The sequence below is a fragment of the Natator depressus genome, chromosome 8 (genome assembly GCF_965152275.1).
Source record: "Natator depressus isolate rNatDep1 chromosome 8, rNatDep2.hap1, whole genome shotgun sequence".
Lineage (NCBI taxonomy): Eukaryota > Metazoa > Chordata > Testudines > Cheloniidae > Natator > Natator depressus.
The window spans coordinates 67581020-67605738 of record NC_134241.1 but is presented as its reverse complement, the minus strand read 5'-3'; the positions used below and the strand labels follow the sequence as shown (position 1 = coordinate 67605738).

Genomic DNA, 24719 nt, shown 5'->3' with positions numbered 1-24719 from the left:
GTGTTGAGTAGCTACGCTGTATTGCAAAGCTGAGCTGATAGCTTGATACAAGATAGGAAAAAGCAACCCTCCTGCATAGTTGTTTGCCCTCTTATATGATCCTGGTACTGCCCACTGCTGGAATCTAAGCCCAACCTACCATGCCCAAATCTCATTTCCTCACCCACATAAATCTTCAGGTATACTTCTCTATAGCTTAACATATTATGACATATATTCATACGTATTACTATCGATTGTCTCATTCCCAAAACTGTTACCCTTGGCCTAGCTCATGACTTCCATGTTCTGTGGTGTGCCCTGCAGTCTTAGGTCTACTCCAGACCTAAGGTAAACAGCTTCAGTTCTTTGTTCGGTTCCCCATTCAGTTCCCCAAAGTTAAGGGAGGGCGACAGGTAGGCCATTTATCTATGTCAAGGTTTACAAACACTTATACTAACTTGTTCTACCTAATCATACAGAATACAGGCCTGTAGGTTACTTGCATTATAGTCAACTATTATGAATAGCCATGAATAACTTATGAATACAATAAACTGGAATTCAACATAAACAAAACCCACGAAAATACTACGATTCACTAATAATAAGATATGATAAAATAATATAAATCAAACCAAAAGAAAACACTTTATGCAATATAGCAAGCTAGCAAACTGGCCTTCTGGGCTACACACAATATTGCTTTAGATTATCTTAATTGGCTCAGGGAGGCTCACTCTACTACAACAGAGGATTTTTCAGAGGTGTAGCGCCTTTGACATAGCTCACACCCTCCCCTCACCTGCTGCCAGGATTGCAAGAGATAGCGAAGATGATCAGAGGAAAGGGGTGATGGCTAGGATGCCCCCTGTGCTATGCCAATATTTGACAGCATTTTTTTGCTCCTTGTGGCCATTGCCCCGTCTCAGATTAAAGCAGCTCAGAGGCTGCTCTAACACAGTGCAGGGGAACTGGCCTGCATAGAGCTGCAGCAGCATTAGAATAGTGCAAAGTGAGTTTTTCACCGTGTTTGCAACACTCCCCAATACCAATCCACACACTCTGCAGTTCAGCTGCAGCCAAAGATCTGCCCCTAAATATTACTGTGCAAATCGTTTGCTGTGAATCATTTGCTTAGCTCTAGGCATTGTACAATCAAGCTGATGTTTTGCAAATTTCATGAATATCATTCTTCTCACTTCAAATGCCTGCTACAAACTGCTGGCGTCCATGTGATTTTCTTTTGGAACCTAACCTCTTGTTGATAGTAAATACGATTTGATGGGGGCCTACACCAGAGAAGTTAGTCCTGTGATCTCTAGAGCAAGTAGAGATCATATGGCACAAATATCATGATGTTATGCAAATTATATTTTGTTAGCGTTGTTTCATCCTCCTTTCTTTATTAGGGTGGAGGAGAAGGGAGATTGGTGTGGTGCCCCAAATTGTCAGGTTTTGAAGTGTACATGCAACCGTAATCCAACTGCTTTTGAAATCTGCAGGAAAACACAAAAGCTGATTCCAACTTTGTGTTTTGTTTTTTTTTTAAATGTGTATATGCGGATTTCTATACCTAAGAAGTTCCAGTAGCTTTGGATAGTATTTGAACTTCAGATGCCTTTGCAACTGAACCTGTCATTCTTTTGACGTTGCCTCATCATTATGAGGGTGGCCTCATGCTACCCTGGAAAGCCGACTGGCTTTACAGCAGGTCCATGTTCACCCCAGCACTCTCTCAGCCCAGAATAAAAGCACGAGGACATTATTTTCATTCTTTTTGTAGAATGGCTTCAAGTAGTGAACAGTGGGACCTGATTTACCAAAAGGTGCTGAGCACCCACAGCTCCAGATGAGTGCAATGGAAACCGCAGGTGCGCCACATAATTTTGATAGAAAAAAGAGAATAATCTGACACAGCTACTATTAATGGAGGGATGGGCAGTTCAATCATTGCACTTAAAGAAGGAAACAGGTTTATGATCTGCTCCATCCCTGCTGGCGTGTGTGCGTGTGTGTGTGTGTGTGTGTGTTTTCTAGTGAATAGTTTTTAATAATCTATCCAGTTTCTAACTGTGAGGAGTGTAGAGTTGATAATATTTTTAGGACTTTAAATAAAGGCTTAAAGGTTTCAGAAATGGTGTATTTCAACTGAATCTGAATGAGATGTGTTTAAAAGGTTTCCACCTACAGTAATTCTTTCATGGTGCAACAATGAGTGCAAAAACAGCAATGATGAGCTGACAATCTGAAAGTAGTAGAAAAGATGAACAACAAACATTAGAACACCATTGTGGGGAAAGGGAACTGACGGGGCCAGTCTTCAGCCAATGCTCAGCCAGCTCACAGAACCACACTGTGAGAAAATTCATTTTACATATAGACACTTCAGAATAGTTAGAGCCAGAGATGGACACTATTTCTTATTTTAAAGGAATCCTGCAAATTACCAGATTATTGATTTAGGGCCAGATTTAAAAAAAAAAATTCAGCTGCCTAAAACTGTTGAAAATCCCAATAGGTGCTTAGGAGCTTCTGCAAATCCCACTAGATACCTTGCTGCATCTTTAGGCACCTAAATACTTCTAAAAAATTGGCCTTTTCCTGACCATTTGGTAACAAAGATCTGAATTCCAGGAGAGGGTTATTATCTTGCTGGGAGAGAAATGGGTGGTCACAGGTTCAGCAGGCATTGTGACACATAATAGTCTAGTCTCCTGTGAGCTGTAATACACCTTGGTTGTTGATTTAATGTGTGGGTGCTGGGTGGAGTTGGTGGCCTGTAACATACAGGAAATCAGACTAGATGATATGGTGGTCCCTTCTGGCCATTAACTCTATGACTCTAAATCCAGATTCTTAATTGGGATACAGCTCTTTTACCCTGCCTGAGCAGTGCCATTAGCCAGATTTTGACCACAAACAGGCAAGATGAGAATTGCTCTGTTGAATGGGAATTCTGAGTTGGAGTGAAGCTCGCAGATCCAGATCCAGCTCCTACATCAATTAGCCACCTCATTCACCAGTGTAGGGGGGCTTGCTAAGTGGACTAGGGCACTCCACTGCAGGGATGAGCTCTGCCCTATTATGGCAATTCATGTAATGCGGTGGCACTAACACAACATTTGAGATCATCTCCCAAACACTTTGTCTGTCCTGCCTAGAACAGGCCCCTAATCTCAGTTTGGGTTCCTAGGCATCACCTTAACACAAATAATAAAACAAAACTAATCCAGAAGTTCATTGACTTCCCTCTGAACACGTGAGCCTGACTGTCATGTAAACTGCCATCAGCACTTACCACCCACTGTTCTCACTTATATAATTTTAAACACTGCACTTAAAATTACAAGGGAAAATTACTTTTGTAGTGCTAATGAGGCCAATGCAATCAAGGTGGCCCATTTCCAACAGTTGACAAGAAGGTGTGAGTATCAGCAGAGGGAAAATTACTTTTTGTAGTGACCCAGCCACTCCCAGTCTTTATTCAGGCCTAATTTGATGGTGTTCAGTTTGCAAATTAATTCCAGTTCTGCAGTTTCTCATTGGAGTCTGTTTTTGAAGTTTTGTTGTTGAAGAATTGCCACTTTTAAGTCTGTTATGGAGCGTCCAGGGAGATTGAAGTGTTCTCCTGCTGGTTTTTGAATGTTACAATTCTTGATATCTGATTTGTGTACATTTATTCTTTTGCATAGAGACTGTCTGATTTGGCCAATGTACACGGCAGAGGGGCATTGCTGGCACATGATGGCGTAATCACATTGGTAGATGTGCAGGTGAAAGAGCCCCTGATGCTGTGGCTGATGTGGTTAGGTCCTATGATGCTGTCACTTGAATAGATATGCGGACAGAGTTGGCAATGGGGTTTGTTGCAGGAATTGGTTCCTGGATTAGTGTTTTTGTTGTGTGGTGTGTAGTTGCTGGTGAGTATTTGCTTCAGGTTGGAGGGCTGTCTGTAAGTGAGGACTGGCCTGTCTCCCAAGGTCTGTGAGAGTGAGGTATCGTCCTTCAGGATAGGTTGATGATGCACTGGAGTGTTGATGATGCACAGATCCTTGATGATGCACTGGAGTGGTTTTAGTTGGGGGCTGTAGATGATGGCTAGTGGTGTTCTGTTACTTTCTTTGTTGGGCTCGTCCTGTAGTAGATGACTTCTGGGTACCCTTCTGGCTCCATCAATCTGTTTCTTCACTTCACCAGGTGGGTACTGTAGTTTTAAGAACGCTTGATAGAGATCCTGTAGGTGTTTGTCTCTGTCTGCGGGATTGGAGCAAATGTGGTTGTACCTTCAAGCTTGGCTGTAGACAATGGATCATGTGATGTGGTCTGGATGAAAGCTGGAGGCATGTAGGTAAGTATAGTCATCAGTAGGTTTCTGGTATAGGGTGGTATTCACCCCTTCTTGTCATCTGTTGAGAATAGGCCACTTCCCCCTTAATTGCATTGGCTCATTAGCACTGACCCCCCCCCCCAACTTGGTATGGCAACTCCCGTCTTTTCATGTGCTATAATATATATTATGCTTACTGTATTTTTCACTCCATGCATCTGATGAAGTGGGTTTTAGCCCATGAAAGCTTATGAGCAAATAAATTTGTTAATCTCTAAAGTGCCACAAGGACGCCTCATTGTTTTTGCTGATACAGACTAACATGGCTACCACTCTGAAACCTACTACCAATACTGCCTCTAATAAAACTTTAATATTGGAAAAACACCTGAAAAGTGAAAACTCATTCTGCCACACTTCTCTCCTTCCTCCTCATCTGGCCAGGTTGCAAAAGGCACCTAGGCTTAGCATTCCACCCCTGCCTCGCACTCAGCAGTGGCCATGGCTCTTCTCCAGCTTGCGGCGGGGAGAAGGGGGACTGGCTGACAGAGAAGCCCAGGGCGCTTGCATAACAGCTTAAACTCAGCTAACATTCCATCTGCGGTTCAACCCGCAGGATTAGGGGCCATTTCGGGCATCCTTGTTTAGTTCACAGTTGGTGGTGTGACCAAGGGGCAGTTTTTTTCTGTCCTGGATCCAATACACAAATACAATCAGAATCAGGGACCATTTCCGAGTTCAAGTCTCTCTCCCCCATCAGAGGATGGAGGTGATGCCCAAACTGCTTGCAGATCCTCGTTGAAACGTTACTTTAAAAAAAATGGAGAACGTGGTGGGAAGATGTGTCATGATGATCGAGGCTTATTTTTGGCAAAGGAATTTTGCTAAAGCAAAAAAAGAATCACAGGGAAAGCAATTAGCCTGATAGGCAAAACCACATACGGGTTTTGTCTATCATACAGGCGCGACATCAGATCTCTTTCTGTTTTGTTTCAGTGTCCTGCAGAGGCTGAAATTGACACAAATTTCTCTAAGTAGCTTGTATATTTCATGAAGGCTATTCTAGTTGTCCTTCATTCACTTCACCCTACTACTAGCCACCCCTTTCACAGTCAGTGTGGCTTGCAGCAAGGGTGTCCACTGCAAGGATGAGTTTAAGTTTTCCAAGAATGTTTTTTTCCCCAAGAAGCCTTGAATTCCACAAATTCCAAGTTTGTTTCCTGTTGATTGATTCTCAGTTGATTAGCCAATGCTCTTATTTCCTTTTCTCCAAAGTGGGGATTCTCTTGACATTTTTCAGGATTCAGAACCAATAAATTGTTAATTAAGTTCTTATAATCGTAAGCCCTTTCTTTGCATGTGCTTTGATCGGCTTTGTTTGAGGCAGCTGTGAAGGAGTTTTGTCCTCATGTTTTCAATGACTCCTTGAATGAATTGAGACGAGTTGATTCTGGGGCTTTTTCCAGTGCCGTTTAGTTTGCTGTTTTTGAACATCATGAATTGTTCAACCTTCTGGGCTTGTTCACTTGGGTCTGTTTTTAGACTTTCGATTCTCTTGATGTATATTTTCATTCAGTTGTCTGCTTTTGGAATGCTCATGTCTCGTTCTTGTAACATCTTAGACAAGTTCTTCAGTTCTGTCAGCACACCCAGCATTAAGGGAATGTTTCTGATAAAATTTACAGAACTCAGCTTTGAGTGTAATCCTTGAAATTTAAGACGTTCGCTTCCAACTCTCGACCGGTCTTGTAAGGCCGCGTTGAAGTGTTTTGCCAAAACGGGGTATGTTTGCCAGACTGCACTGACTGCTCTCCACGTCGACGCCACTCACCTTAAATTGAACACTTTGCCAATTTTTTGAAGTACAATGTGTAATTCTTTGGCATGAGCACTCAGTTCACAAGAGTTTTTGGTGATTGACTGTACAAGGAATATAATGCATCCAAAAAAGCCTTAAAGTCATTTGTACCTCTGGTGACTTCTAAAGCTTCATCAACAGCAAGTTCCAGTCTATGGTTGAGGCAATGCCATAATATCACATTAGGAAAGTCCATTTGTAGTAATTTTCCAACACCAGCTTTGACTCCTAACACCACATTTGCGCCGTCACTATAAAAGCGGATCAACACTTCCAATAATAGTTCTTTAGTGAACCCACAACACAGCAAGCATTTTAAAATTTCCCCTTTAATGGCTGCTGCTGTTGCACTTTGCAGCTCAATCAAGTCCAGAGGAAGTGTAAGTGGCCTCATAATTCCATCTATACTGGCTTTCAAAAAAATTGAGAGTTGAGTTTCCAGGGAGAGTTGTCGATTTATCGACAAGTACTGTAATTTTTGACTTATTGTTGATGATTTAGTTGACAATTCTCCTTTTCATTTCAGTGGATATATGATTGATTATGTCTACACAAACTGTTTTACTATGCAACAAATGCCCCATTTCAATTCCGTTGATTTGCTGTAGGTCAATGAGGCTCTTGTGGTCACTGAGTGGTTGATTTGTTCTGGCAATTTAGTAGGCTGTTTGGAATACACGAGCAGTAGTTTCAAATGCTGCTTCTTCACTTTTAGCATTCAGATTAAGAAGAGTTTGCTTGTTTAGCCATGGCTTGAATTTTTTTCAGCCTCCATGTGAGCCACAGATTTCTTATGTTCGTTTATTTTTTTGCAAAGAGAGGACAGCTCTGTCTCTTTATTCTTTCTGTACAAGGATATTTCACAAGAGGCCCAGTTTGGAGAGATGTTAACCCCTCTTTGCAGAATGCAGCTTCAAATCGGAAACATCATGACAGACTGTGCACCCAAGTTTACTGCCCGAAGGAAAAAAGCCAGTAGTTTTTCTTTCTGAACTCCTCAAATTGTATTTTTGACCACACAGCAGGATATGGTGGTGGAGTCTCAGTTTTCTTACCCAGCAATTTAGCAGTTTCATTTGTCTCCTCTCTTTGTGTTGGCGGTGGCTCACCACATGACAAAGGTGTAAAAAAGTGTCAGATTTTTTCCCCTGTGGATGACTAGTTTCAGCTTCTTCATTTGTTGCTGTTCTTTTTGATTGAAAATCCCCCATTTTCTCACTTTTACATTTAAACATACCCGTTAGGGTCTGTTGAACATGTATCTTCTTTGGTGGCATTTTTCCCCCACTCACTGTCCTCCTACTGTAAATGGCACACCTGATAAGACTTGCACTTGACCAATAAGAAGCAAGTGCGGTTACCATGTAGCAGTATGGCACTCAAAAGCTAACGTTCGGACCAACCATGTGAACATCTTCCTGGGAAAACAAAATCTTCTTGTCTTGCTTCACAGATCTATATCTAGCTCCCCAGTGCTGGGCTGGGTCTACCAATGAGTAAGTAACCGAGGCAAAAACCACAGCCAACCAGCCAGCCAGGGAGTAAGGGGCAAGGGCTGCGCTACGCCATGCCTGCCAGTGCCCCACCTAGACCCTCCATATTTCCTAACAAGTTAGCAGATCTCAAGGATTGGTTAATCTCCCAGGTGCATAAAAGGGTGCAGGGGGTACCAATGGGTGGCTAGTAGTAGGGTGAAGTAGAAGTGAACATAGGACAACTAGAATGGTCTTCATGAAATATACAAGACACTTAGAGAAAATGTTGTCAATTTCAGCTGCTGCAGGACACTGAAACAACACAGAAAGAGATCTATGATCACGCCGGTAAGTCCTAATGACATTTCAGGTGTTTAATTCAATATATAAATAGGGTGGAATGAAAACATTTTTTTCTTTCAAAGGCAGCACAATAATTTCCCTAAATATCCAGTTTTCCCCTCCGATCTCTTTGTGGTTTTGTCTATCAGGCTAATTGCTTTCCCTGTGATTCTTTCATTGATTTAACAAAATTCCTTTGCCAAAAATAAGCCCTGATCATCATGACACATCTTCCCACCATGTTCTCCATTTTTTTTAAAAGTAACATTTTAACGAGGATCTGCAAGCAGTTTGGGCATCACCTCCATTCTCTGATGGAGAGGGATAGACTCAGAAATGGTGCCCGATTCTTATTGTATTTGTGTATTGGATCCAGAGCGGAAAAAAAACTGCCTTTTGGTCACACCACCAACTGTGAACTAAACAAGGATGTCAGATATGGCCCTTAATCCTGCGGGTTGAACTGCAGACGGAGCTTAAGCTGCTTTGCAGGCGTCCTGAGCTTCTCCGTCAGCCAGTCCCCCTCCTCCCCGCCGCAAGCTGGAGAGAAGCCACGGCTGCTGCTGAGTGTGAGGCAGGGGTGAAGTGCCGAGCCTAGCTGCCTTCTGCAGCCTGGCTGGAGGAGGAGGGAAGAGAGAAATTTGACAGAGGGTTTTCACTATTCACGCTTTTATTAGCTGAGTTTAAGCTGTTATGCAGCCAAAAGAGGTGAAAGTAAGCAGGTACTGAATGCTTCGGTCCCTTTCTTACCGGTATGCCGCCCAACTTTTTTTACCGGTAAGCTGTACCGGCTCATACCAGCTTAATTTCACTCCTGCAATTACATCATTGGTTGCACACAGCTTTAGCACTCGTGTTACAATGTTAGTATGGAACTCGCTATTAGCCCCTCAAAGGGGCTAATCTCACATTTAATAAATTCACTGCTAGGTTTGGGGCAGAATTGAAACTTTAAAAGGCCAGTTTAACGAGGTAAGAAAGGATCGTATTGTGTCATCATGCGTAAGGCAAAATTTTTGTCATGGGTATTTTTAGTAAAAGTCAGGGACAGATCACAGAATATAAACAAAAATTTATCGCAGCCTGTGACTTGTCCCTGACTTTCACTAAAAATATCCCTGACAAAAGGGGAAGGTGGGTTCAGCACCTAGTGCTGCTAGGGCTCCTGAGTCCAGCAGTGCATGGGAGCTCCGGGGTCCCCCAGCCCCTGGGGCTGTAGGGTCCCCTCACCCTCGGTAGCTGCAAGGTCCCCCACACGTCTGCCGCCGTTGGTGAGCTGCACAGGGTCTTATCAGCCGCTTGCCATGGCTGGTCAGCTGCGGGGTCCCCCCCCAGGCTGGGAGCTGCAAGGGCAGGGCTGGCCGAGAGCTCCAGCCCCAGGGTAGACAATGTCACGGAGGTCAATCGAAGTCATGTGACATAATTGTAGCCTTAATTATGCGGCATTACAGACTATCGGATCATGTTCTGAATGTTCAAAGGATCAAATGCTCACTACTTTAAAACCAGCTGGAAATGACCATCTGCAGTCACAGGCATTTCCATGTGTTTAGAATAGGAATGTGGAGAGTAAAATGCAGAGTCAAGTGTCATTGTCTTTCCACATCTTGACATTATATAAAAATATAACGTTTTCATGAAGAAAATAATACCACAGCAACAGTTTTGGCATTGAGCAAAAATGCTACTACGGAAAATATACAAAGTTCAGCTTACAGCTAAGACATGCCAGCATGGCTCTCACTGGCTAGGCCAAAAGGACCTAGTAGGGTGACCAGATAGCAAGTGTGAAAAATTGGGACGGGGTGGGGGGTAATTGGCACGTATATAAGAAAAATCCCCAAATATCGGGACTGTCCCTATAAAATCGGGACGTCTGGTCACCCTACTTTCAGGTCTCTTTGACAGAGCCTCTCTGCCAATTCAAAGGTCTCAGCCACAGGCACAGTGAGGCTTAGGTAACAACCACCACCTCCACTTCTGAAGTACTCTAGGAGTCAAACTTTGCTCTCTGCTATACTGACGTAAATCCAGAGTGACTCCATTCAAATCAGTTGGATTAATCTGGATTCATAGCATGATAACAAAGAACAGAGTTTGGCCCTATATAGTCAGAGTTTTGTACAACATTGTAGAATCAGTGTCTCTCCCCCTTGCTTTCATCTATATGCATATATACAAAACCCACTACAAAATGTCACAGAAGTAGGTCAGTGATTCAGTCTAGTTTAGCTTCACTACCTTCTCACACACAATAATTTAAACTATTAATTATTAATTAAAAAAACCCTTAGGGTTCTTTACAAGAAGGATTCCTTATATTACATCCTCATTGACCTTCACCCTTTTTGCAGTTGTGAGCAAGAATCCGCGGGCCCATTCCTGCAGTAAATGCCCGTAGCTAGCAATGCGCTCGGAAGACCCTATTTAAGACACTGGTGCTTCATGCAGCCCTATGGATTTCATCTGTTCACATAGTGCGGCTTGTAGGTTTGGGAGCTGAACAAACAGATGAGAAGTAATGACCAAAGTACCTCTGATGGCAAACGAAACAATGCCTATTGAACCTAATGCCTTTTTATTGACTTCAAATGTGCTTTAGATCAGGCCCAATGAGAAAATTGTTTACCAAGCAGGGAAGCAGAGAGCATACCAGTTTTTCACCAATTGCCTATGCCTCCCTCCAAATCCCTGCAATGAATAAAATATATTAAATGGAAAGATACTTTCCAATTTTCTTGGTCACCAACCAGCAGTGTTTTAAACATTAAATATTTAATGCAGTGATGTTTGGTAACATGCTCTATCAACCCAACTTTTCATTTTTATTTCATTGCCAGTGTTGATTAAGAATTGTATTTCTGTTTTTCTGCTCCAGGTAATCCATTTGTATGCATACTTGACATTAGTCAGCCATCATCTTTTGCATCTTTTACAGTTTGCCTCTTAAATGTGGATTAAGCTCACACAGCCAACCAAATCATTCAATTCATGTATGTCAGCTCATACTGTTTTTTAAAAAATAGCTTCTTTGTTACAGTACATTAAAATGTGATACATCAATCTGATAAAGTATTCCTGTTTCTTAGAGATGTCAGTGGTATTTTCTGTCTATTCATCTTAGCAGACAGACTTTTGTTGTCTTTAATATCGTAGATACTATAAAACTCAGTTTCTAAGAATCTTAGTTCACTTTCGGGGTACTGTATATTTCCAGCATAACATTAAAGTAATTTAGTTTTCAGAGCTCATCTCAGTCTCACAAATTGCTTACCTAATTCTCCGCGCATTAAAGTGAAACATAGCCCTTAGTATCAGAATACACCATATCAAACTCAGATAAGGCTGTTCTTTTGAACTAGAAATACCACTTCTTCATCTGACTTCACCCTCTTTCAGATTTACATGCCTCTTGGAGGTAAGCTAGCAAGTGATATAGGGAACATTTATGTGGTAAGTCATTCATTTCTTATGCAAATGTTATGTTCTGCTTCAGGGTGTATTCTTAAACTGCATCAGATATTTACTTCCTAGTTCTTGAAAGTGTTCCCTCTACTCTACCAAAGTGGTATTTCTTGTACAAAGGAAATTACACTGAAGTTTGTGATAAAACAATCAGAGGGTATTTTTAAAAAAGAAAAGGAGTACTTGTGTCACCTTAGAGACTAACAAATTTATTTGAGCATAAGCTTTCGTGAGCTACAGCTCACTTCATGTCTCTAAGGTGCCACAAGTACTCCTTTTCTTTTTGCGAATACAGACTAACATGGCTGCTACTCTGAAACAGGGTATTTTAAATGCATTAATTACGAGAGACATTGGGGATTACTCAGTAAAATTTAGGCATCTGCCCAGCCATTGTCTACCCACCTGAGTACTCACATTGGGTCACAGAAAGTTATGGAAAAAAATGTAGGCAGTCAGTGCTCCTCATGTTCCACTGGTATTTTACCGAATGGTAACTTACTTGTTTAGCAGGGTTTTTTTAAGACCCTATTCCAACAACTACACTGTTGCAGAGACTGTCAGCAGTCCCTGACATTTATGAAGCAGAACTGTACGAATTCATTCATTTTCACTTCACAATTTTTTGTGTTCATTCAATGATCAAGATTTTATCGATTATACATGAGAGTTTGTGGATGTGAGACCTGATCCAAAGCCCACTGATCATGTCCTAAAGCAATGACATTTTTTTCCATTTCAGAGAGTGAAAACACAGATTTCTGCAGTTAAATGAAAGTAACGTTTTACCCTGCAAAACACTGCAAATCTTAGAAATTCATGGGAAGTGAACATTTAATCTTGCCTGATACATATTACTCCTGTTAGCCAGGAAAAGAAATTTAATAGGAGATAGACTCATAGAATGGGTGGCTTGAAGCAGTCTCTTCTGTGTTTAGCTCTGAGATCAGATATAAGTGAAGTGACATTAGGGTAACTACATTTAAAAACCTAAATCCACATTTAGGCACCAAAAATTAAAATGACCTGTTCAAAGTTCCTGAGCACCCACATCTTTCACAACGAGTGCTGAAAGAGTATAGCTCTTCTGAAACCAAAGTGGCCAGATTTTAGGTTCTTAATGATGGATGTAGAAGCTTAACTTCAGCGATCCAAGTTTTAAAATTTGGTCCATAACAAAGCTTTTACATTATTAAGGGCATCATCCTGCAAAGACTGAGCAAGTCTTGACCATGTAGACTTAGTTCTGAAAAATACAAATTCAATTTGTGGGGAGCATATCTACAGAAGCAAGATATGTCTGAAGCTGAAATTTCATCATGTAGCTACCTAGGTGTAGCAGCATACAACCTCTCCAATACATAGACACAACAGGACCAAAAATTCCAGTATTTTGTGGCTCCAAGGCAGGCACTCAAGGTTACTTTAACATAGTTTTTCTGTATTTGATAATGCCTATTTTCTGCTGAGAACAAATTAGTTTAGTACCTGTCCTGCCTTACATTGCAATTATTTTTTCATCAGTTAGGAGCAGCTGCCAATTTACTACACTTTGTGACCTGCATTAGCTTGGTTTCAAAGCCAATCTAACAGTAATATGCCTTCCTGAACAGGAAGAGCTTTACTGTTCACTATTCAGGGGATGGAGACGGATGATAGCAGCAGCCATGCTTATCAGGTGTAAATGCAAACCTAGTTCTGATACAACTCTTTGAGGGATGTGAATGGATTAGCTCCCCCATAACATTTTACTTGTGATCTCTGTAAAATAGATGATATATCATGAAGAAAAAATGTCATTCATTTAAGTTCCTAGCATTTGATTTTATTTTCATTATAAGTATTTCATTAAATATGTGACGTGCATTTACACATTAATGCATGCAATAATAAAAAGTACAGTACATTTTAAAGGTACTCTAAAGCAAATACGTGGTGACTTGAGTACTTGGTTATATTTATAACAAAGGCACATTGCCACAATAGTATCAGAGAAGTCAAGAGATGAGAAAGGCTGGTGAAATCATCAAGTCAATCTCTCTTGCAGAGAGGATTGTTCCCTATAGCACATCATCTCTTGAAAAATTAGAGCGTATACACTACTAGTAAGGTTTTCAGCCAGATTGCTAGATGGCATGTTAAATTCTTGACTTCCCTTAAGATTTTCAGTCAAGTACTTCATCTTTTTTTTGTACATTTCATTTTAAAAGAGTGTTCTCTGTGTCACAGAATGAAAAGTTTGTCTTATAGTTTTAAATTTGCTTTCTTTGTATTTCAGCAGGTGTAATAATTATCAGATTTTATCAACAAAACCAGAAAGCTGGATTCTCCCTTCATAGGCTCCCATGCAACTGCCATTCATCAGTGGGATTCATGAACACCTATCAGAGCAGTTCTAGGGTCAGAGAATTACATGTTCCCTGGAAGGAGATAATACTATGGATATGAGAATTGACTAAAAAGGAGAGAATGAGAGAGATTAGAATAACCCACATAGATTAGGACAGTCCACTAGATACTGGAAAAGGATAAAGAAAATTAGCACAAAAAACCAGACACTGTCAGTGTTTAGGACAACTAGAGTTGTATTCTTTTAAGGTGGACCAGAATTCACCATGAGAGAGAAGAGAGCTGTAGTACACTAAAGTTCAGCACTAATAACCTAATATCCTACATTTTGCTGGTTCTATGAAAACATGTACACAATTTTTGGATTTTGTGCAGGAATGATTATGCCTAGTATCAATCTTTTTTCCAAGATAAGAATAAACCATAGTTTTATTTAGATTAAACTCAAGTAGCATTTATTAACAATTTTCAGAGGAGAGAAAACACAAATTAAAAGTTAGTTAAAAATTTACATCATAATTAACATGGAATCTATCCCCTTTGTCCTGAGAACTGGTCCTAGACACCGAAGTTGCAAAGAAAAGTAGATGAATGTAATTTTCTTTCACTGCTTCATTAACAGAGAGCTGTTGCAACAATCTGTCCTTGCAGGCATGGATAGCAATATGTCTCCACAGAGGGTAATATTAATTATTATAATAAATACTTGGCACTCATGTAGTGCTTTTATACAAAAGACCTAGAAAAGTCATCTAGTTTATAGTTAACCTGCCCTTTGACGTAAAGAAGCCATAAATTACAGCACATTGGCATTTTGTTGTAACTCCCTCTCTTTTGAAGTCAGAGACATACATCCCCATTTTACAGTTTCCCTCTGTTCTTGATATCTGACAGACAGTGAGGTTACATCTTCCACAATAATTAATTTCACAGTTTATATTATAACCAGGGCCAGATTGTGTCATGAAGGCACAATGCAGAGCCATCCCATTCCAAGAACTCCTCCATGGAGGTAAATTTTGGGTGCAAGGTGGGGTAGAGCGAGACTTATTACATGCTCCCCCCCACCCCCCACATTCAATATGAAATTAATAAATGGCCAGTTTATCAACCAGCCCCAACATATGTAGAAACTCTGGGCCCCAGACTACTATTAATAAACAACATAGCAAGCCTTCATTAGAGCAATATACAGATATGGATCATGTTAAAAAGATCCAATCCCTCCAGCCAAGGAGGACATGCGCCCAACTCGTAGGTCATAGCCCACAGCTCTCTCAGCCCCTCCATAACTTCAGTACATGGCACTGTTTGAAACTCAAGCAGAGAAGATGTTTCATTTGTCTGCTTTGTCCCCAGGCATACAGCTGGAGACATATCATGAAGGCAGACAGCAAAAATGTCTCAGGCACTCAGACAGACACCATAGTGTTGGGTACAGTACAAGAAACTAGACAGTCCAAACCCAAGTGATCTTATTTATGAAGTAATCTGAAAGTTTCTCATGGCTTGAAATACTCAATTTTGGAACTATGCAGAGGCAATCCAAGATATCTTAGTTGTTCCCAGAGAGGAAACATTCTGGCTACCAGGATTTCACAAATACTATGACACAGAGGTAAAGTCTCTTTGTGCTGCACAGCTACAGCATAAAATTTTAAGAATTCTTTTCACCTTATGAGTCAGAGTGATATTTGCCCACTGGCAGTCTAGCCATCATTCCTTTTGCTTTTTTATCTGTGTCAGGTCTTCTACATACCTCATTGACCATTAAGTAAAAACCTGGAAAATAGAGCATTTAGGGGCCACTATATCACCAGGCATCCGTATTTCAGTTCAAACTCACCTACTGATAGGTCGTTAACCTAGTATCTTTTATTTAAGGCATAACCTCCCAACTTTGCTGTAATAAAGGGCCAATTCCTTACTTTAAAAATAGTAGAGAAAAAAAATATCAGGAATCACACATTCTAGACAAGGCCCACATTGGGGACCATTTACACAATTCAGATCTAGGTTCAGATTTTGAACATCTCCAAAGTTCAGGTCTCAGATTTTGCCTTGTACCTGTATTTATTAGAGTCAGGTTGAGTGTACAATTTGAACAAGTCTGCGTTGGTTCACATGCAAAAAAGCACTGTAAGCCAACACAATGGAAGCCTGTTTGCAGGAAACATCACCATTAACATGTGCAGGCAACATGAAGCCAGCACACCAGGAAACAAACCACAAGGGTCATCCTGTGGGGACAAAACTGAATTTTAGGGATATAAGGCAGCAGCAATCCTTCAATGAGGAACCAAAAAGGACGAAGCTTTTTGCATTCATGAAAAGGGGATCCCAGCCTTGCAGGGAGTTACTCTAGGTGAGATAAACTACTTTAGACATGGGTTTAACCAGTGATGAGCTGCCAGAAGCTGAAGAACCGGTTCCTTCAGTTGCTCCGGGTCTTCGGCGGCACTGAAGGGCCCGCCGCCGAAGACCCGGAGCAACTGAAGGACGTGCCACCAAAGACCCGGAGCGACTGAAGGACATGCCGCTGAAGTGCCGCCAAAGGACCGCAGGGCCGCCGGGTGAGTAGAAGTTCTCAGGGGAGCCTCCCAGCCGAGAGCTCAGGCGGGACGGACAGGACGGTCCTGCGGGCCACATGTGGCCCACAAGATGGAGTTTGCTGAACCCCTTTAACAACCAGTTCTAAACCCGCTGCAAAATTGAACAACCAGTGCGAACCGGTTCCAGCTCACCAATGGGTTTAACCTGTTGAAGTTAAGTTTAGACTCTAGAAGCATATTATATTTTTTGTTCTATATGTAAACACTTGTTTCCATTGTTACCCTTACTCACTCACTCTTAAATCTTAGCCTTATGAAACAAACTTATGATTGTTTTCACTATAAATATAGCTCTGTGTGTTATATTGGAGCTGATCCTCAGTTAAATCAAAGAAGCTGGTGTGTACACTGTTTCTTTGGGGACAGTTTACCTGGTAATTTCTGAGTGTCCAGTGGTTAAGGTCTGGACACTTCAGGGGAACATTTCAAGAGGGTTCAGGGGTTGGGTCCACCTATTTTTAACCTGTACGGCAAAGTAAAGGGCTGACATAGCCCTGACGGTATGGTTTGGATAGCTAACAAAAAAGTAGTATCAGAGTTAAGCACAAGCAAATCTTTCTCTTGCTGGATGCAGAGGGGTAAAAAGGTGACTCACAGCTCTGGGCACCTCTGGGCACCATATCCACCACATGATATTATGGAAAACATTAGGGACACCTTGATATGCGTCATAGATGTAGAGACTGTAGGATAGATTCCCTCCCAGGACAGAGCTCTGCCTGGTGCAAGAGAGAAAAGGGAGAGGGAGGATGCTTAGAGCTCCCCGATTCTGATACTGGCACTTGCTCTGACACAACTTAGCAGCGGCTGTAAGTTGCACCACTGAGATAGGGACCATTCCAGTGGAAGACTGGTATAGCAAAGCTCTGCTCTGCCACACCTTCTACACTCCCCTTCATATCCCCAACATAATCCCATCCATAATTTAGGGGGACTAACTATTTCACTGACTTCAGTGGGAGAAGGGTAAGTCCTTACCTCTTTTATTTTGTTGGGTTTTACTGAAATACAATGCGGACAATTTGCAGGTCTGGGTTCAATGAACTACCCAAATCAAAACAAATAAATCTTAGTGTATTTTCAGAACTCTGCTTTCAGAGGTAGAGATTTTACTATGTGGAGACTAAACTATGAATTTAGGCTGAATTGTGTAGAGTTGTTTAGAGACAATGCTACACACTTTGACAAATCAATAAAACTTTTTTACATCTGCATCAACAGAATTTTCACATGGGGTTTTTAAAACTTTAAAATATTTTGTGTGTCTAACTATTTGGTTACCCAGTATCTGCTGCAGCATACAAAAACTTGTACTTGTGAGCATCAATGCTGACTCCATGGGTGCTTGAGCACCCACAGAAAAAAAAATAGGGGGTGCTCAGCACCCACACACCGCAGCTCTTCAGCAGCCATGCCAATCAGCTGTTCAGCAGCTGCTGGGAGCCTCTCCAGGAAGGGCGGAAGGGGGGGGGGGAGGCTCAGGAGAGGGGAGAGAGCAGGGGCTGAGCTCCCACCAGTCAAAATAAAAGTCAGCACCTGTGCTTGTGAGCACAATTGCATTAATGTGCAAAACAAGCAGCTTGCATTCACAAATGACAGTTATTGCACTCCTGGAAGCATGGGCACCCAAAAAAGTCACTGTCTAAAAACAATCCATTAGAGCACGTTGACATTTATCATACTCTTTCCAATCTGCAATGGAGAAGAAAGAGAATTAGCTGGACTTGCTTAAATATTTGTCTATTACACAGATACTCAGCATTTCACAATCTTAAAAAAATAGTGTGAAAGCCTCAGCTGGGTGCTAAGTATGTACAGAGATAAATAAATATGATCAAGGTGAGTGTATAATCAATCAGACAGAAGAAAAAAGCTAATGGAAATATACAAGAAACAAACAAAAACAATCCCCAAACATCTGACACTAAAAAAATAGGTCAATTCACTTCAAAACGGCTTGTTAGTTCATAAATCTAACATGGTAAATCCTCCATCTATCAAAAAAGTTTATCTAAATACTAATCCTCAAGACATTTAGTAATGTTCAAATATTGATGTTTTACTTTGCTCATAAGCAGAGCATATTCATAATCAGATTTGACTGAAGAACAAACAATAGCAATTGTCAATAGTGGAAAACATTTTATTTTTGTGCTTCCTTCTGAAGCAAGGATAAGCTGCTAACTTCAAGTCCCTTCAAGACACTCAAACTTGAATTTCATTTTGATGGGTTTGCTTTAAGTGGTTTATAAAAGAGTCAACATTAATCTGTACATGATAACAATTAACCTAGTGGCCAATATTAATTTTTGCAGAAAAGATTAAGAACAAAAAGTACTCGAGAGAAAACTATGGAGAGAAAAATAACTAATGAGTTCCTTAGGGACAACATGTATTATTCCATGAGTGAAGGAAATATCACAACTCACTGATGATAAATGCACAAGTGAAATACAATTCCTTTTTACATAACTGGAACTGCAATATTATTCCATTGGAACGTCTTAGATATTTTACATTATTGGCCTGAGAACAAGCCTTTTGCTTTGCACAGCAAGTTAAAGTCTTGTGAGCCATTTTCTGCTTATGACACACACACTCAAATATTCCAACATTAATGAGAATCCTTTATACAATCAAATTCACTGATCTATTAAATCAATGTAATGATCTCATATCACATAGACTGTGAGCACTCTGAGACAGGGATTATCAAAATCTTTATTGCTTCTCAGTACAGTGATTGGAGCAATGGAGCCTACATTCTTTTTGGTAGTTCCTAGGCACTACTGTAATTCAAATAATAATTCTACACATGGTGGTACTAGTTTAGGGAAAGAATCCTCTCTTTTTTTAACTCCTTGTGCTTGTACAGTTCTATGTTTTCTATGCTGGAGCCTATACAGAGCTTGCTGTTTTGATGTGGTCTGGAGAGCCCAGAATGGAACGTTTGTTGTTCTTTCACTAATTCTATGCCAGGAAGCAATCTCAGTGAAAGCACAGTGTTATGTTCAAAGCGTATCTCAATCTTTGGTAGCATTACCCAGGTTTTCAGAAGTAACCAGGCATTATTGCACAATAGGGCTGCAGTAAAAGATTAAAAAATGGGATATGCCCACGAAAGCTTATGCTCAAATACATTTGTTAGTCTCTAAGGTGCCACAAGTACTCCTGTTCTTATTGACTTCAATGGAAGTGTGGTTGGGATCCTTTGTTTTCATGGCCACCAGCTTTTACTTCTGGTCTGGGTTGCCAGAACGATATCTATATATGTATGTAAAGAATTGTATACTTTTCTTGATACACAATATCTTATTAGGCCTAATTCTCCTCTCCAACCAGTGGTGGTTGCATGGCTTATACAAAGCTTCTCCTGATTTACAGTGATGTTAACTGAAAGGAGAATCAAGACTATAACATGGTTCATATTTCAGACTGAAATAAAACCAGTTGTAACAGAACTACACACAAAAAAGCTTTCTGCAAAAGGCCAGATCCTCAGCAGGGAATATCAGAGTAGTTCCACTGAAATCACTGAGCTACACTAGAGTTACATCAGCTGAGGATCTGGCCCAAATAATTTAGTAGGAACAGAGAGAAAGATTTAAAGTTTAAAAGAATTCACTATTGGCAAAGATGAGTTAATAATTATTATATATATAAAAGACAGGATTATAGGAACTGCTTCTCTCAAGGACACCTAATACCTGAATGTTACAGATTTTAAGGTTGAAATGTAAAGACAATGGAAAACAATGTGATAACATCTTTATAACCCCCCCAGTAAGAGTTTTACAATTCTCTCTCTAGGATTGTAAATCAACTGCTTTTCCCCTCTAAGTTTTTAAAGAAAGTTGTCTACAGATACCATTGTTTCCCCAAATTGCACACTAGGGTATTGAATGAATCAAGTTTATTCTTAAGTATATCACATTTATTTTCAAGGGCCTTTGTGGCACACACAACTGTATCAAGGGAAGTTTTACTAGGCAAAACAGATTCAGCCTGACAGGAGAGAATATCAAGCCAGTAGGAAAACTGTGGCAACAATCACAACAGTTGAAAAGGAGATTATTGTTCATGGAGTCTCCATTTAAGGTGCCATCTAAATAACCTGTTGAATATTCATACCAGGGATAAGAGTTCATTATTTCTCCTTCTTTGGGAGAGATGCTGGTCTTTAAGACCAAATGCTATGTAGAAGGCAGCAAGGAGCCATACACTTCCCCTGGAGGAGTACCAGAGATTATTCCTCAAAGAGTGTGCTCCCTTTGCTGTCTGTTGTATATGGGGGTGGTAGTCATAATATATTCCATCCATTGGGGATTGAACAGAATACCTGGGTACGATGACCCATTCTGCAGGCAGGTACAGAGGGGACAAATCTTTGGCCTACCTAGAAACCTGCTTCTATTCCTTCATCTACTTTCACACTAGCCCTGGTCACACAAGGCCAATAGATGATTTTTTAAAGGAAATCCAAATCAGGCACTATTTGCACCATTTTGATTTTTCATTAAAAATGAATTAAGGAGTCAGCTGCAGAGTGATGTTTATATCTATTTATACTAGTCAAGAATATTCTCTTATCTGGATTCTAAGGCCATTTCATTTTGCTGACTGTTACATGTGAATTAGTATCCACATTACTAAAGGGAAAGAAGTTCTCTGCATGTTTATTCTTGATGTGTTTCACCATTCTTAAGACACCACTGAAGTCTTCGATATACCAGTGGTTCTATTTTTACATATAAAAATAAATATTAAAGTACGTTTTCTACATCAGTAGAGGAAAAAAAAAACAAACAATCTCCTGGTGAATTATCCATTACTTAGAATTATCCATTACTCAGACCTCTCTTTCACTATTATCACTATAAACCATTGGAGGGATTTCCAAGTCAGTGGGATTTGCATGCAGTGCCTCCTTCAGCAGAATTTGTCCCTAAGTATATTGCCTAGGTGCTCTGGTGTGTATGGGAAAGACTGAAGATTTGGCACTGGCCTGATCAGAAATACATACAATAGTACTTTACGTTAACTTACCTTACATTAGCTCTGCTAATTTGTCTAAGCAAAAGATTTTAAAGTGGAAATATAATAATTGTATGTAGTAAAGATCAAAAATAACCATTTCGATATTTCTTTTAAGCTATAGCACTTTTCACCTTTGGTAGAAACTTTTGATACACACACACACACCAACCAGAGAGGCTGCTTCTCCAAGGAAGAGAAGATATGGAAGATCAAGTATACAGCACACGTGGCTTTGTTTTTTCCCCTTTTTTTCCATATGGAAAGAAGACGCATGCCATCTTTAAATACGTTTTACACTATCTTCATGTTCTCTACTACCTATGACTAAAGATTAGATGGAGAGGGGGAAAGACTATGCTCTAGCTGTCTACTAATCAGAGCTGCTGAGGGTGGATGTAATGTGATAACACTAAAGAATAACAGAAAAAGCCACTTTCTTCTAATAGTGAACACAGAACTTCACTGAACTAAGGAAAACAGGATTATCACTTAAGTTAAATTCTCTTTCTGCTTCACTTTACAGCTTCTGCCGAGAATTTTCCCCAGCTCCAATCCTACCTGGCTTCCCGCTACAGATTTAAACAGTACATGTAGCCTCACACTATAAAGTTGGATATTTGGGAATATAGCCAGTATACACACTGGGAACCCATGTCCAATGTAGCAAAACCTTTATAACTATTTGTCTTTTATCTCTGTTTTGATAATGGACCAACACAATTTCTCAAACAAAATCCTGTGTGTCCACTGCTAGAGCTTCTGTCGGGTCACTAATTGTATATACATCTATATTTTACCTTCTGCATTAAGGCTGAGTTTTCACTGGCTTCAGACAGTTTCTTTGTCACCTCACTTAGAGTAGAAGTAGGGAGATGTAACCTTTCTGTTCCTGCATACATGAAGGACAAATTATTCTTCTTGTCAGTCAGATGTTAATAAGCAATGTTAAATAATGTATGCACCCTTTTATTGTCATCACTGAATGTTTGTCATGGTTTGCTCATGCTGCCAGAAGTGTAAAACATGAATGTTGACATCTGTCCATTTGATGTTATCTTTCGAATTGCTACGGAGAAAAAAAAATGTCTATAACACTGCTCAAAAGAAGTGCTCAGTGGTGAAAATATCAATAATGTTTAATATGTCATGTTTAACATAGTATTTTATTCTTAATCATGTAGAAAATGGACTTTGCAACATAATGTACGCTTGCGAGAAATGTGGACTTTTATTCATTCCTAAAACAAGCCTCGGGGCTGAATCAAAACACAGGATTTTCTGTTTTGTGACACTTGTCCCAGCCTCTATAGTTCTGAAAGGTTTTTTACAATCAGGATTAACATCAAATTGTTTTTCACATATGGACAATTACTTTGCCTTTTAAATTGAGTCATGGATAAATACACATACTTAAAAACATCACAGCTACATTACAATAACTGTGAAGATTCCCATAAATTCCTTATCTATACTTTTTTCAGCTGGACTGGCCACAAGGAAGGATCTTCCAACCCACCAAATATGGATTTCTGCTGACTTTATCCCACTTTTTAAATGTCATCCATGTGGAAGAAGGGGAGTCGTTGACCATACAATGTTTTGTGTTTGAGCTAGACAGGCATCTCTGACTAGAGGTTGTCTGAGGATGACCTCTGAGTAGTTAGAGGCAGAGACCATCTCCACTGAACCAGATATCTGTCCACTGCACAACACACCAAAAAGTGGCAGCAAAACAGATAGAAATAGCAACACTTTTAAAGCTCCATTAAATAACAGTGCTATCTTCAGGTTTCAGCCAGCTAGCTCTCACTAGAGGCAGTCAGATTATTTTGTGTTTCTAGTCTCTTCAGATATACAAATTGATCTAGTCTTTAAAAAACATAGGTAAAATCATTTTTGTCGTATGTATGAGGGATGTGGGACTAGAGTCACACTGATACTCATATTAACAACCAGGTATCTATCATGACTGTTGAATACACTATTCGGAAATATTCAGGTCACAGGACAATTTGCCGTGAGTCCAAACAAAGTCAAATTGCTGTAAAACTGAAATACATTTTCACTGTTATGGCGGTCTGGCAAACCTCTGAATCTTTTATCCATGAGGAAGATGATTTGCACTGACTAGATTTAAAGCAATTGAAATTACAAAGTGTGTTGGAAGACCTCAAAGTCTATTTGCATACCGCTTGCTTTAAAGGTTGACAACATTCTGACTATGAAAAACTATTGCCCAATGCAAGGACTCAACGGACAAAAATGTCTGCCTAGTAGCAGGCTGTGTATATTGGTTTAATTCTCACTAATACTTCAGTGTCTAGGGTAGGGGAGTAGAATCTTTAGTGGGAACAGCACAATTTGGAAGGAAGTGCAGGCTGTATACTAATAAGCAACAAGCCTGCCTGTTCCACATATTCACAGAATAGCTGGAGAGGTTGTGCACAATTGAAACCTCTCCCCTTTCTATTTATAGATAATTACAAAGTATACATCAATTGCAAAGAAAATAATAAACTAATAAATAAGCCAAAATGTTAGAATTCCTAAAGATACGGTCCTAATCCTACATAATTCATACATGGGTTAGACTATGAAGACTTTGTCACATTGAGTAGTACTTTACTCCACAATGGGCTCACGGATTTCAATGGGATTACTCAAGCAATAAGGAACTACTCAATGTGAGTAATGGTATCAGAACCTGGCCCTGTGTTAGCCTCCAAACCTACGTGAGCAGGCTAACGACATTAAGTGTCTGTCACTTCTAATGAAGTCAAAGTTGTAGGCCCCTAGTACCTTTGAAAAATCAGACCACAGTTTAATTATTTAAACTTTGATTTAGATGCCTCACTTTAGGTACGCCTGTTTGAAATTTTGTCCATAATTAGAAAAAAAGAAAAGAAAAGGAAAAAAGGCTGGTACAATTGAAACTTAGTGAAAAACCAATCATCTCCTGCTTATTTCTGATCTTGCTCAGATGGTAAATCTCTGCTTTTCCCCTTTAATAGTTCAGTTCCCTTTCAGTTGCTTATTTCACAGCATTTCAGGATCAGTGACAGTCTAACCTCACCTTCTCAATGTTGAGCAGTCACTTCAGTGATCCTTTCCTCCTCATAAATCAAATTAAACTAGTTAACCTATGAACTAACCTTAGCTTTGAAGCATTTGCCCTAGAAGCTACTCCAATTTATATTCCAACAATGAACAGAACATTCTGGATTTGCCTACTGTAGTCTGACTCACAGTATTATCTGGTCGATAGAACTCAG

At 40.1% G+C, this 24719-nt stretch overlaps 1 pseudogene; it reads right to left on the bottom strand.

The window, feature by feature from the left end:
- Nucleotides 1-5402: 5402 nt before the first annotated feature.
- Nucleotides 5403-22346, bottom strand: LOC141993011 (E3 SUMO-protein ligase KIAA1586-like; annotated as a pseudogene).
- Nucleotides 22347-24719: the final 2373 nt, after the last annotated feature.